This window comes from Alexandromys fortis, unplaced genomic scaffold (genome assembly GCF_014885135.2).
Source record: "Alexandromys fortis isolate MF-2015 unplaced genomic scaffold, M_Fortis_MF-2015_v1.1 scaffold_73, whole genome shotgun sequence".
Classification (NCBI taxonomy): domain Eukaryota; kingdom Metazoa; phylum Chordata; class Mammalia; order Rodentia; family Cricetidae; genus Alexandromys; species Alexandromys fortis.
This window is the reverse complement of record NW_026067959.1, coordinates 4404120-4419384: the sequence shown is the minus strand read 5'-3', so window position 1 is coordinate 4419384 and position 15265 is coordinate 4404120. Positions and strand designations below refer to the sequence as shown.

The 15265-nt window shown below is 42.8% G+C and overlaps 1 long non-coding RNA gene across 1 annotated transcript in view; it reads left to right on the top strand.

The window, feature by feature from the left end:
• Positions 1-526: 526 nt before the first annotated feature.
• The window catches only part of LOC126507980 (uncharacterized), an 18343-nt gene continuing 3604 nt past the window's right edge, over positions 527-15265 (top strand). The window contains exons 1-2 of the long non-coding RNA XR_007593680.1: positions 527-630; positions 6975-7183. This is a non-coding gene — a long non-coding RNA (uncharacterized lncRNA). The remainder of the gene's footprint in view (positions 631-6974; positions 7184-15265) is intronic.

The window sequence follows — 15265 nt, the reverse complement described above, 5'->3', positions numbered from 1 at the left end:
CACACATAGTAGGCAAGAGATCTATCACTGGGCCATAATTGAGCTCTGTATGAATTATGTAAAACAGCCAAAACCATAGACAGGAGTATAATAGTGGCCAGGGCTGAGGGTGGGGCCGTCATGGGAAGTTTTTGTTCTATGTGTAGAAATTCTATGTGTGTAGAGCTGTAGTTCTGCAAGATTTAAAAAAAAAAAAAAAAGACCTAGAAGTCATTGTGCAACAATGTGAAAACAGCTGGTACTGCCGGCCTGCAGCTTCCAAGTCCTTGCCACGTTATGCACTTGAAAACCACAAATGAGGAGGAAAACTCAAGCAGGTGATCTTGGGAGTTTCCTCCTCCCAAGAAGAGGTGCAGAAAGACCACCCGGAAGCTGTGTTCCTGGGGAGGATGTACACCCGAGAGAAAGGGTTGGCAGGTCTCTACCTGCTATAGCCAGGCGGACACATGTAGCAAATCCAGGCCAGCTCTGGGCTGTTTCTCTTTCGGGAGCGTCCCCATAAGGCGCCCCATTCTTGGGCCTTGTCCTGCACTCCCTGGGAAGAAAACAGAGCTGGGAGGCTCCCTGTTCTAGGAAAGAGCTAATCAAATGATCCAACCGCTCTGCTCCTCGTTTGGAACCCCGAGAGAGGTACTGGGAAATACAGTTTTGGCCGAGAGAAACGTGGCGGGGGAATAAGGGAGGTTGTCACAGACGACCGCTGTCTTACTCGTGTTCAGTCAGGCCCACAGTAGGTATCAGCCAGGGGGCTGGAGACGAACCAGGCTGGGGACACAGTCATCCAGCCTTCCGTCTCTGCGTTTTGGAAGAGAAACGGACTTCTCCCCTCGTCCCGTTATTTAGTGTTTGGGAAAGGACCCAGTTAGCCAGGAGACGGGGAGCTTGGAATTTCTGCGAAGGTGGGCTGGGGCGTAAGGAGACAGTTCTGAAGTTTGTAACTCCAAACCCCTCCAACAGTTTGCTAACTGTCCTCGGGGACACTCTTGGCTGACATGGGAGGGAGGAGTGGGGCTTCAGAGAGATCCGCTTCTCCCTCGGTGGGAAGCAGCGTTCCTGTGACCCCGTTTCAGTCTTTGCTAATCAACGACTTCAGAACGACTGAAGTTTCTGGAGTCTCTCTCTCTCTCTCTCTCTCTCTCTCTCTCTCTCTCTCTCTCTCTCTCTCTCTTCATCTCTCTCTCTCTCTCTTAAGGCTCTCAAGTCTCCATCCATGAAGCCCCATTTTTAGTAACACACCGGATCCTGCCAACATCCTGGGGCTGAGTTTGCCTTTCCACTTCTAGGAATTTCCACGGATGTGGGGGAGGGGGTTCAGGCTGCCAAGATGGTTGTGACTGTGTGTGTGACCAACTAGGAGCTTCCAAAGTCTCAGGGTTGGGGAGGTCAAAGGTCTCTCTCTCTCTCTCTCTCTCTCTCTCTCTCTCTCTCTCTCTCTCTCTCTCCTTAAGCACCTAAGGTGAGTGGCTCCAACCTCTTCAAAACAAGATCCCCAGTTCACCTCAACCACAAGGTGATCTAGTGCCAAAATTGGTTTTAGTCATTCTAACCAGCCCCCAGGGTCGCATCAAGGCAAGAGCCAAAAAGGCAAGCGTTTGGAACGACAATCCCCTCATGGGAGGACAACAGGACTCTGTGATGATGTGGTTTATGGAGCCTCATTTTTTAAAAATCTGACATACTTACAAAGAAAGATGCTGTGGGAAAAAAAAAAGAAAGGAAGAAACAACTGGATTTACCCCAACTGCTTTGCTATTTATTGCGTCAGATGGCACTAAGGTTATCCAGAACACAGCTGGCAGGGGAAGGATTTGAACAACTGAATACATTTCACCTCACAATGAATCTGCAGTTAACCCTTTGGACAATAGGGCAATGTGAATCTTGCCTAGAGATTAAAAACAACAACAACAAACAAACAAATGGAAACAAAAGTAACACAACAAGCAGCTTCAGTCTCTCAAGAGGAACTTCCACCCAGGTTTTGTAGTGTCCGCCATTTTGAAAACAGGGCCCCTGGTGTTTTGATAAGAGAGCCCCGCATAACCTAGCTCTACTTTTTGTTGTACCCCAGATGTAAAGACTTGGAGTCTTTCTCCCCTCTTGTGGTTACTGGTCCACATGCAAAAGTGTGGGTACTCTTCCTTTTAGCTTCTCTTTGTAGAAAGTCGGCCAGGGAGGCATGTTACAGTAAGCCTTATTTAATACGGCTGACTTTACTGGGTGCTTGTGGCCCGGGACCATGGTATTTGCAGCTCTTAAATGCCATCTCAAATCCATTACAACTGTGGGCGAAGCTAATAAAACCACTCAAAGATCACGACGATGAAGTGGAAGAGGACCAGCATGGCACCCACTTCCCAGGTAGGGTTTTATAATGAGGTTGTGTATTTGAGGTGGTGACCGCCACTCAGAATCAGGCTACTCTTGGCTGAGACTCTGCTGAGGAGTTTGCAGAGCTCGCAAGGCTGGGATCATGGCTCAGTCAACGGCGTCAGATGTGATGTTGAGATCTGTAGTGAAGAGATGGGCTGAACTGAGCCAATGATTTGCTCAATTTTGCATGGCCACGTTTATGGATGCAATGCGCAATCTGCTCTTAGATCTCTTGGGAACTTTCAAATCAAAGACGGCAGAGTTCAAAAGTCCTCAAGGAAGCCATCTGGGAACTTTTGTGTGCTGACAAGTTTGTTCTCGAAACTCACAAACACACTTGCAAGATGACAAGCAGATATCACAGACTTCTGGGAAAATTCCGTACCACGCTGTGGCCTGACAAAAAGCCGCAGGCTCTTAAAAGTCACAGATCTCCTACCAAGGCAAGAATACCAGCACCCAGCCACAACCCATGATCCACTGCTCTCATGAGAACTACCTGAAACCTCCCTGATCATGACCCAGAGATGGATGTGCTGGTCAACAGGGAAGTGAAATAAAAAAAAAAAAAAAAAAAAAACAAGTCTAAAAGTAGCCACCATGTGCTAGGTGCTTCTACACACCATTTTGTTGGGCTTTTAACAGATGCTATGTGTGGCTCGTCTTCCCGATCATTTTATGAGGTCATTATTGTTTTCTCCACTTTTCAAATTAGAACACTGGCATTGAGAAAAGTAACTTGTCCTAAGACATAGAGCTTTTCAGTGACATGCCTGGATAGCTGTGTGTCATTGGTGCATAAGGACAGCTTGGCTCAGAGTGAGTACTGTATGTGATGGTGGCCCCTGAAGATTAAAATCAAGCTTAAAATTTCCAACTACCCAACACCACCATAGCCATTGCAACTGAACAGGGCAACGCCTCATCCGCGCATCAGCAACAGCATGCGTATCCACGACCCTCTGCGATTGCCATTTAAAAGAACACAGCGGGATGTGACGGCAAATGCTTATGGTCCTGGCTTATGTATTTCCTGTACCAGATGATTCTCTGTTACTTTAGAGCCCCCGGCTTCTGCTTAATGAAGAACGGTGTCGCTGTCATGCAGAAGGCCAGTCGGCAGCAGCCACATGGATCGTGTGTTTATAATAGCTGTGCAACCGTCCTGCGATGATGAAATTGTCTAATGACGCATTTCTCAGCATACCCGTGACATTAAGTAACACGTCCGCAGTTCTGCCTCGTCTGCACGGCTACCCCCAAAACACGCATGTGCCGTTCCTTAGCCTCCGAAGTTCTGTCCCTTGGACGCCGTCTCACATTGTCTGCAGGCAGAGCGTGAGCTTCACTCAGCCCCGCCTCCTGTGTGAAGACCACCCTGCCTTCTCCAGCCAGGCTTCTGCGCACATCCTTTCTTCAGGATCCCCAGATATTTTATTCAGAACTCCAGGACTGCATTAATCTGATGCTAATGGCAACTGTTTTTATGTTTGTCTGTCTTCTGTTGAAGACAGAATTTCTGGAGGGCAAGATTCATGTGTGTGGCTTGTGCCCCTAGGACTGATGTAGGTTTGAGTTCGGTTAACCCTTAGTGAATATTGCAGACTGGACGGACAAATGGCTAGAGCTCTAAGAAATCTCATTTTTCTTTTAATCAGTAGTGAAATTTTTAGATATATATAGTCCTGCACAAAGCGGGACTTTATATACATCAAAAGATGGGTAGTTTCATGTATTTTACCTAATGAATCCATTACTTTGCTGGTGACAGATGTATTACACAGCACGCATGTTTTTAAGATAGGGTCTGACGTAGTTTTAAAATAGGTCTTAGTCAGTAACCTTGAACTTCTGGTCCTTCTGCCTCTACCACCCGAATGTTGGGGTTAGAGTTAGGCACCACCACACCTAGTTCATACAACATGGGGAATTAAACCTCGGGCTTCAGAGATGCTAGCCAAGTGCCCTACCAGCTGAGCTACATCCGCAGGCCAAACTTCACACATATAAAAGAATTATTTAAATGCCAGTTGTCACACTTTGTAAGGACCCGGCTTTTTACATAGTTCTGAAACACTAAGTCCTGCACACTCATTCAGGAGCGGCTGGCCTTTGAAAGTCCATTCACTACCTAACGCACTCGTAGGACAGCTAGCGCGCCAGGAAGGACAGATCGTGTAATGGTGAAGAATGAGATTCCCTATGCCTCTACCTTCGGCAGTCTGCTCTAGTCCTCTCTGCAAGAGTAGGATTCCAGGAGTACCAGTGTCACTGGGTTTCTGTGGATGAAATGAGACGACTCGGGGTGCTTAGAATAATGTCTGGGATATACGAAGAGTTTGGTGAGGCTTGGTGTCTTATCAATACTTTAGGATTTGCTCTCTATGGCAAACAGACCTGCTAGGAAGCCACAGAGCACAGAAGCAGCGAGTGAGAAGCACAGCATGAGCCTTCGCCATCCAAGCCGGAGGTGGAAAGATCCTACCTGGACATTTCCTGGACAGAAAATTGACCCCACGAAAAATGAAGCGTATGGAGAGTGGGGGAATTTTGCAGTTCCCTGGGCATCTGAAGCCTTGCCCTTTATTTTTCCATGTGGCATCCCAGCACTTAGATTCCTGCCGGCATCCTTTATAGCTTCATGCTCTCTTATTGTACAAATTCAAGTCCAGCTGTGGTGGTGTTTGAAAACAATCAAACTGGCGTCACCAGTCCCCTCTTCCTTTCTTTCTCCCCAAAGTTTCTTCCTTTCAAACAGTTTTAAAATTCCATTACCAAATTTCCTCTTGCCTTTTAAATATATTACACATTGTGTTACGTATTTGTGGTTGAGATAATCACATGGGCCCATTTGTTTTAAATTAAATGGGTTTAGGCAACAAAACTCTCCAAAGTGTCCTGGTAAAAACTTCTCTGCATGCAACATGGGCAGAGCCTGGGGCAAAATAATTAGAAACTAATTTGTCAGGATTGTAACCTGCTTGCAGCTTTTACACTCTGGCTCTTTCAACTTCTCTGTAGAGATAAAAATTCAAATTCCTGGAGGTTCAGCACAACCCGGTAGCGAGGGCTGTGTTAAAGTTAACGGGACCCCTTCTAAATTATAACCAGACACAAGACCCTTTCTCTGTGTTCTGAGTACCGACAACAATGTTCCCAGACCAACTGCATGTTTGGGGCCAATTAAACATTGAAATTATGTCCCATGTATCCCCTATTGTAAGCCATGAAATGAAGGCAGAAGACAAACTCTGCAGAGGTATAGGACAGCCACCAAATAACGGGAGTAAGGAAAACAATCACAAGAAAGTAGGCGATCCATTCTCATCTGTTAAAACCTACATGGAAAGCATTGTATATCTATACTTCGGTGTGTGCCAGCCCTTATATATCATGCTATAGGACTCTGTCTCTCGCAGAAAGTCGCTCTCAGTAAATCTTTGCAGTTAATTTAAAAACATGTATTTTAGACATTTACGTTAAAGCCAGGTGGTAGGAAGACATTACTAGTATGTTACTGAGTGTTTGAAACTCTGTTTCAAGTACTTGCTTTTTAAAAGAATAATTTAAATTTTTCTGGGTATGGTGTTGTGTGCCTTTAATCCCAGCCCTTGGGAGACAGAGGAGGGATAATCTCTGACTTTGAGGACAGCCTGGGCTACATAGCAAGTTTTAGGACAGCCAAGACAACAGCTACATAGTGAGACCCCATCTTTAAAAAAAAAAATAAGGTTTAAATTGAAAAGTGTGAAATGAATAGAATTGAGCTACCTTGCCAAGGAACCAGAGAGCACGAAGCCTGGGAACTCCAGACTCCTGTGAACTTTATATAGTGAGTAGGTAGGGTTTCTACAGCCTTTAGGCCAAACGAAAAACAAATACAGTACTATCCATGGTGCAGAAATCGCCATGCAGGTCCTTTAAAGATGCCAAGAGAGTTCTGCAAAAGTCTTGGTGAATGGCATGAGGCATCTCTAAGAGAAGGCTATGAAGGCATAGTGGGGGTTTTGCGGATGAGCTACGACTAGAGACAGCAATGGATGATGCCACCACCCAGTGTTGCTGTGGTGTCCCCAGTGGTCCTCGGAAACCTGAATGGAAGACAGAAGGCCAGATATAACAGTTGATAGTTAGAGAAAAAAACTATTTACAGCATGGATTTTAGAAGCATATCTATATGTCAGTCATATTTTTGTAAGGCCAGGAGAAACCTGGTTTTACCCGAGGGATTTTTCTGGTCAGGTCCTTCTTCCTGCCTGGATTCTCACCTCATCACTTCATGCCCCCCCCCCCCCCCCCCCCCAGGCCAACAAAGACGGACAGGAAAACTGTCTCTAAGTTAGAAGAGGCGACTTTGAAATCTGCGATTTATTTATCTGATAGTGATTGTGCTGATACTGGTGATGGAGGCAAAGAAGTGTCAGTGGCTTTGAGAGAAGCCACAAGATTAAGGCCTTAGTGATGTTCTTGAACTGGGGCTCCTCCAAATCAGAATCAAAATTCTTCTTTCTAAATAATTCCCCTGCTTGCCCTCTACTCAGAAATGAAGTCAAGAGGATTGATTACAAAAATTAAAAATCAATTTTTTTTTTTTTGCAGAGAAAGAAAAAAAAAAAGCCACAAGCATGGTGCAAAGCCAAATGTCCAGCTGGGGAAAATGTGCTTCCTCCGTCAACTGTGAAGCGTTTCAAGACCCTTAAATAGCACATCCTCAAGAAACAAGACAACGCTCAGTTACTTTACAAATGAATAACCTAAAGATGTGGACGGTTCAGCAGGCTGAAACTCGTGTATAATGGAATGCTGTAAGGTAAAAAACTGTCAATCAACCATTTTCAGGAAATATGGCTACCACGGTGACAAAAAAATTGTGCAAAGTAGTTTGATGTTGAAGACTGTATAAATAGTGGCTTTTTTAAAAAAAGTTTCAAAATGGTTTAATAGTTACAGAGCAAAATTGGACAATTTCAAATGTGTTCCACATGTGTTTACTCTTTAACTCATTAATCTTACGTTTGGGAATCTATATTACAGAAATACAGACAAAAATATGAGGCGCTCATTATTAGGATAATTCAGTGCAGTTTAAGTTTTAATAGCCAAGGACAGAAAGCAATTCAAATAGGAGTCTGGCCGAACAAACACAGGCACATCTACTCAATGAAGTACCACAGAACTGTAAGAAGTGAGAAGATGGGGCAGATGGCATGGCTCCGCGCGTAAAGGTGCTTTGCTACCAAGTCTGCTGACCTGCGTTCAATCCTTGGGTACCACTTGATAGAAAGTGAGAATTGACTTCCACAGTTGCCATCCGATCTCACATGTACCATGACACAGACAGATACATACTCCCCCACACACACAACACACACAACACACACATCCACACACACAACTGTGCACACACAAAAATAACGATTTTTTAAAAACTGAGAAGACCAAAATTATGCCCATCTCTTTGTATAGTGTGAAGTGGAAAGTTACTTCTAGATGATGGGAGACAAGAGAATAATTCCCAGTTCATTCTGTGATGCTATGACTCCATTAACTCCAAAGCCAAAGAAAGATCTCACAAGAAAATAAAATATCAACCAGTACATCTTGTGAATATAAACACACCAATTTCTCAGCAAATACTAAAAACAAAACCTGACTATATATATAAAGTATACAACATAACAAAGTAGAGTTTACCATAACAATGCAAGGTCGGCTTACCAGCTGAAAATGAAATACTGTAATGTACCACATTAGTAGAACAAAACAAACAAACCTAGAAAAGAGGCTACACGAGTATCTCAATAGACACAGAAGAGTATTTGATACAATCCAACAGCCTTTTGAGATGAAAGACTCCACAGCTGGGCTTGGTGACCCAAGTTCGGTTCCCAGCACCTATAAATGTAGCTCAGAACCATCTGTAACTCCAGTTCCAAAGGAAACTATCACCATGTACTAGCTCCTGAGGGCTCTTGCACACGTTACACACATTCAAACACACATATAAAGTAAAAACAGTAAGACCAAATGTCTAAAAATACCAGCTCCATCCAGGTGTGGTGGGGCACACGTTTAATTCCAACATTCTACCTGCAGAGGCAGGTAGATCTCTGTGAGTTCAAGGCTAGACTGGTCTACATAGTGAGTTCCAGGCTAGCCAGTTACATAATGAGACCCTATCTCAACCCCCACCCCTTAGAAATCCTGTAAACCTAAAACTATCGGTTGCCTGGATACATGTCTTTACGCATTTGTTCATGGTTGTGGAAGGCATACCACAAGGATCTCCACTAATGTGAGCTGTGGTGGGTGACAATGGCCGTCACTGATGAAGTCACCAGTTTACCACCGTGGGAGGGGTGCTGATGACAAGAGATGCTGTGCATGGGTAGGGACAGGGGATGTAGTCAAAATTCCTGTATCTTTTCATCAGTTTTTCTGTAAATTTAAAAATAGTGTCTCTTAAAAATATTCAAAAATTAGAAATAAGGTCTGGGGAGATGGCTCAGTAGTTATGAGCCCTGGCTACTCTTGTAGAGAACCCAGGTTTGATTCACAGCCTCTACATGGTAGCTCACAACTGGATGGCTGTCCAGGTCCAGGGGGTCTGGAAACCTTTTCAAACCTCACCAGGCACAGACCATGCACGTGGTAAATAGCCATACATGCATGCAAATATCCCAAATGAATGAAGTATATTCTTCAGATAAATGAAAATCAGTGACCCTGACTGCCCCAGATATGGTGACATAGCTACATGTAAAGAAGCTGAAGGGCATCAAGCATGCCAAAGAGGGAAAAGGATTGCAACAATACTTTTAAGATCTTAAACCGTTTGCAGTAATCGTATCAGTGATATATATTCTTTTGTTATTCTGAGACTTTCGCCTGTGCCTTGGCTATGGACTAAAATAAAAGAACTGTGTCGTTGAGAAGCAGGACTTTGTTCAGCCAGAGTAATTATGATAGTTTCATGGGATTATGTTCTGGAACCTTGAATTTGAACTTGAAGTGAGTTCTGAATTTACAGTGTGTTTTATCTGTAGGAAATAAGCTCGTTTCTGCTATCTGTCCTTTGGAAAGGCCTAGAAGTAATAACTACTTAATCTGTTTTTCTTAGTTTTCAAGTGAGGCCCCTAAATATCACTTCCAGCTTAAAAAGGTTGATTCTTCATCTTAACGAAAAATTTTAAAGCGAGTGCACCATTTAGCCTTACAATACAGCAGGTGTTGAGGGTTGAATGTTGTTCTCTTCAAATGTATTTAAGATCTAATGCCTGGTGCCTATGAGTGTGACCTTTTTAGGAAGTAGCATCAATAATTATAGATGATCAATAATGATATCTTCGGTGAGCCCTAATGCAGTGACTGGATTCTTGAAGGAAGAGAAACTGAGTCTCCGAGCTAGGCTCAGAGAGAGAGGTCATCACACAATGACGGAGATAGAGACCGGAGCGTTACAGAAATATCTGAGGAAATCAAGGATAGCTGGGATGGCCAGAGTGAGGGGAACAGTAGAGGCTTCCTCTCTACAGAACAGCCTCATGTTCTATGTTCTAGGATCTTGAGAACCTCACTCTGAGAACCCCTACCAGCATCCTGACTTGGGACATCTTGCCAGAACTGAAGGCAATCCATTGCTGCTGCTTTGAGTCCCTCGATTTGAATTTGTGTTTGTCCACTGCAGCACCCCTAGGAAATCAGCAGAGGATGTTGCGTCAGAAAGACTCAAGCATCGTCGGGAAGACACTGCCACTAGCTGAGTGCAGGGCAATCTGAGAACCAGCGCTGCGCAATTCAAATAAGATGAGGCAAATTTCTGGGGTCATAAAACCAAATAAAAAATCTGATGAAATAACTTAAGAGGGTGAGAATACTTCAATAATATTTATGAAAAGCCATGCATTCATCCAGTCTTTCCTATGTAAATTTTATCACCGAGAAATCATGAGGTGAGAGGAAATTCCCTCTCAGAGATGCATTTCTGCTAAAACATGATAGGATTCCACCATTTGACATCCTGTAATGAATTAATGAATCCAAATAACAATAATCCAGGGAGTATTGAAGTAACAATGAAAGAGAGCCAACCACATACCTTCTAACAGAAATACATACTGCTATGTGTGTTGAGGAAATCTGTCCCAATATGATTCAACCTAGACCCAACTGACAACTCTCAGAAAACACAAGAGACAAATGAATTGTTAGACCGTGGGGAGGCAGGAAGAACTCCTACAAGAGAAATGATTTGCTTTATGAAATGACCTTCTCACTTCCGGTGACTGCTTCCATTTCAGACACCTGCTCACAGGATGCAAAAGAAATCTGGCGTTTGAACTCAACTCATTTTCTCCCAGTCCTGGTTTTAAGCTAGCATGCTATATGTTGAAACCATGACTCTCCCTTAGGAGAGGAATTACAAACCACACAAAATAATGACATTTCATCACAGAAGGGTGGTGGCCTATAACATACACTCTTCATTGCTAGAATAGCACATAAAGGATCACTAATGGAATAAACACCCATGAAGTGAACCACCTAGACTGCTGAAGTGATAATTATGATTAATATATATGCACAACAATACAAATCAATGGACCTCTTCTTGCTGATGTTGTCTCTGGAATTTTTTGGAGCAGTCTTTATTTGGAGGGGAGCAGTCTTAATTAAAAATTAGCATAATTAGTAATGATCACACTTATACTTGAGATGTCTTGGTCTCCTCTACAGGATTTCTCAACCTCTACATGAAGTAGCTCCGTGTAGAGTGTGATTACCTGCATTGTACAGAGAATAAAATGGGCTGACCCAACACCAGTGAATTAAGACTGTCAAGAAGAACTCTTACTTCGCCAGCTCCCTTTAGACTCTTAAATAACATTTTTAAAAGACATATCTTATTTTCTGTTACATGTGTATGCGTGTCTTTGTGTGAGTCTGTGCAGGTGACCATGGAATGTAGAAGGGATTGTCAGAGTACAGGTGCTTGTCTACCACCTGAGGACGCAGGTGCTAGGACCGACTCAAGACCTCTGGAAGAGCAGCAAGCACTCATAACTGCCAAGCCATCTCTCCAACCTTCATACAAAATTTGTAGCCCGAAACTCCATAATATATTTAATACAAGCCTTTACACAATGAAGCTGGGAAGGGGGGAGGTTGTAAAGAACCTATTTCAGGACAAAAGAAAATAACCAAAACCCAATAAACCCACCAAATCAACATACACACACACACATTCACACATAGATATACACACATACATAATACATTCACATACACACACATAAACACATATGCCACTAGAAAAGGAAGTATTGATAAATTGTGCTTGGTCAAAATGTAATGTTTCTGTTCTTTAATGACACTGTTCTGAAAATGAAGAAAGATATCTCATATACTAGAAAAAATACTTGCAAAAGAATTGACATATATATATATATATATGTGTGTGTGTGTGTCACAATATATCTTGTGTCTCAATAAGAAGGAAAAAAATTAAGGTAAAAGATTAAACAGGAGCTTCATGAGAGAGGGCATGACCATGGCAAACAACATGTTCCAAGCCATTTGTCAGGGGGTAAAGCACATTTGAACCATACTGAGATAATACCACAAACTGATAAAATCAATTAAAAGGGCTGATGATACCAATTTCTGGCAAGGATGCAGAGCAACTTGAAATATTGTAGTTTGAGGGTAAAAAAAAAGCAAAAATGTCATTTTGGAAAAACAAGCTATTTCTAATAAAAATTCCTTGACTGTATGACTAGAAATCTTATACAATTTACCTGTAGGAGCTAGACCAGGTTTCCACAGTAAACACTAAGAGGAAAATCCCCTCATTCTAGCAGGTGGGAGGGGGAACAAGCCATTTTATCATATGCTGTAATGCTCTGTTGTTAATAGGCATATCTTCAGGAGAAACTGAACAGGATCGTAACTTGCTTGGGTATAGTGACAGATAGCTGGCGAAGGGAAGAGGAAAGGCCTAACACTCCTACTTACTCTGTCACTCAAGGACTAAAACCTACGTAAGTCTAAGTGCATAGGCACGGAGACCACAAAACCCGAGACATAAATAAGCGAAGGTCTGTGGGGCTTCCACCTTGCCTTCTTCTTACCACATTGTTAGAAGTCTGTTCTCAGCAGTTCTTTTTTCACAATACACCATGTTCTGCTATCAAGAAAAAAAATTACAAGGCATGCCAGAAGGCAAAACAAGCCATGTGAAGAAAAAGAGCAAGCATCGCAATCAGATGTGGCAGGCATGTTGGAATTGCCAGGCTGGGGATTTAAACCAGCTAGGAAAGACATGCCAAGGGTCTTAATGGATCAAGTAGGGAACATGCAGAAACAGATGAGCAGTGTAAACAGAGAGATGGAAATCCTAAAAATGAACCAGAAAGAAACGATAGGGATCAAAACCCCTGCACCAGAAATGAAGAATGACTTTGATGGGTTTATTAGTAACAGGGCATGACTGGGAAGAGAAGCCCTGGGTTTAAAGATATCTCAGCAGAAATCTCCAGAACTTAAAAAACAAAGAGAATAAAAGATGTTTGAGGAAAAAAAATATGACAGGCTATCCAAGGACAACTATGAAAGGTACAAATACATGTTACAGGGATACCAGAAGGAGGGTAAAGAAAGAAGGGAAGAAATGTTTGAAACAATAATGATTCAGATTTCCCCTGCAATTAGTGTCAGACATTAATTAAAACAGAACCCAAATGTCCAGAGAGCGTCCAGCAAGACAATGTTAACAGCCACATTTTTCAAGCTACAGAAAAATCAATGAAGAAGAAAAATTCTGGCAGAAGTCAAAGTACAATAATGCCCCTCCTACAGAGGAACAAAGATGAACGTTTTATCTGACTTATTCTCAGTAACCAGGAAGGAAAGAAGAGGGCACAGCAAAATATTTAAATGTGGAGAGACATGAAAACAAAAGTACACCTGTAATTCTGTACCTAACACTCTTGCCAGCCTAACAGGCTGAAAGGAACAGGCATCATAGAACGTGTGCTCTCGGGTCACAGTGGAAACCAACTTGAAGTTGAAACTGGAAAAAAATCGCCATCGTGTGACATGTACAGAGATTTGTAAATAATATGGGTCAAAGAAGAACTCTTGAAAGAGATTTTCAAACATGTTGGCCTTCGTGAAAGCACAACACAGCAAAACTCAACAACAAGAAAGTAAACAACTTGATTAAAAAAAAAACATGAGCCAAAGACCTCAATGGATGCTCACCGAAGTGCATATATTAATAACAGATGTATAAAAAGATACTTCACATCTCATGCCATTAGGGACACGCAAATTTAAGGAGAGATGCCACTGTCCATGCAACACCAACACCACCCTACAGTGCCTAGGATGCGGAGTGATGGGCACCATCCCACATTTCCATGGCATTGCAAAAGTACCACAGATACTCTAGAAGACAGCTGGGTGGGTCCTGATGAAAACAAACACACTCTTACCATATGTTTAACCAGTGTGTTCCCGGGTATTGAGCTCAAAGAGTTGAAATGTTATACTCCCAAAGAACTTGTCTCCAGATAACTGGAGAAGTGCTGCTCAGAACTGTTCAAACCTGGAAGCCCCAAAGATGTCTTTCAGTAGGGTTGATTGATAAATTAATCATAGACTATCCAGATAATGGAATATAACCTCACACTACAAAGAAGTGAGCTACCCAGCCATAAAAAGATGGAGGAATACCCACCCCTCCAGAGGCTTAAAGGCCCATTACTGAATAAAAAGAACCCATCTAAAAGGCAACTCTGTGACATTTTTGAAAGTGCAGAAGTAATGGAAATGGTGAGAAGATCTGGAGGTGGGGGGTCAGAGAGTTACACAGGCAGAACACAGGATTTAGGGGACAATGCAAACACTCTATATAAGGCCATAATGAGGCTGTGTGTGATGTCATATTTATCTGGACTCATGGATATATGAGGAAGACGAAGCCCAATGTCAGCCACGAACATTGAGTGATTATGATATGCCACTGCAGGTCCAGCCAGGGGTGCCACCCTGATGGAGAATGTTGGCTGTGCTGGAGCCCAGGCCTGCGTGGAGGAAGGTGTGTACGGAGCCCATGTAGTTTCTTCTACAAGCTCAAAGCTGTACACATCTTGCTATTTTGTGGGCACACAAATGTTAGAAGACTTCTTTCTGTCAAATTTTTAATGAACTCTGGCTTTACAACTTTGTCACCCACGTTTTCCATTTGTTCTTGACCTTTTGCTTTTTCAAGTTGAAGCCTCTTTGAATGCTCCCCGTGGAAGGCCAGAAAAAATAAAGGAAGCAAGCTGGGATTGCAACAGAAGTGAGTTTTAAAGGATATCTGTATGTAAAGGGTGTCTTCTAAATCAAATGCATGTTGCTTTTAAAAACTCATCTTGTGAAATCAATTGATCACACCATGGAGGTGGGTTGCTCTTTGTGGATGCATGGGCATGGTGCTGGTGATTGCACCCAGGACCCTGAACATGGCAGGCCAGTCCTCTGCAATAGCCACATCCCCAGCCAAGAGAGGAGGATCTTAAATTAGTATAACTTGGGCTGGAGAGATGGCTCAGACGTTAAGAGCACTGGCTGTACTTCCAGAGGCCCTGAGTTCAATTCCCAGCAACCACATGGTGGCTCACAACCATCAACAATGAGATCTGGTGCCCTCTTCTGGTGTTCAGGCATACATGCAGACAGAACACTGTATACAGAATAAATAAATAAATAAATAAATAAATAAATAAATAAATAAATAAATAAATAAGTGTAACTCTAAGAGGAGGGCTGGAACAAGCTGACCTCAGATGGCTTAGCCACTAGACTTCTGTCACATTGGCCATGGGAGTCTTTTTTTTTTTTTTTT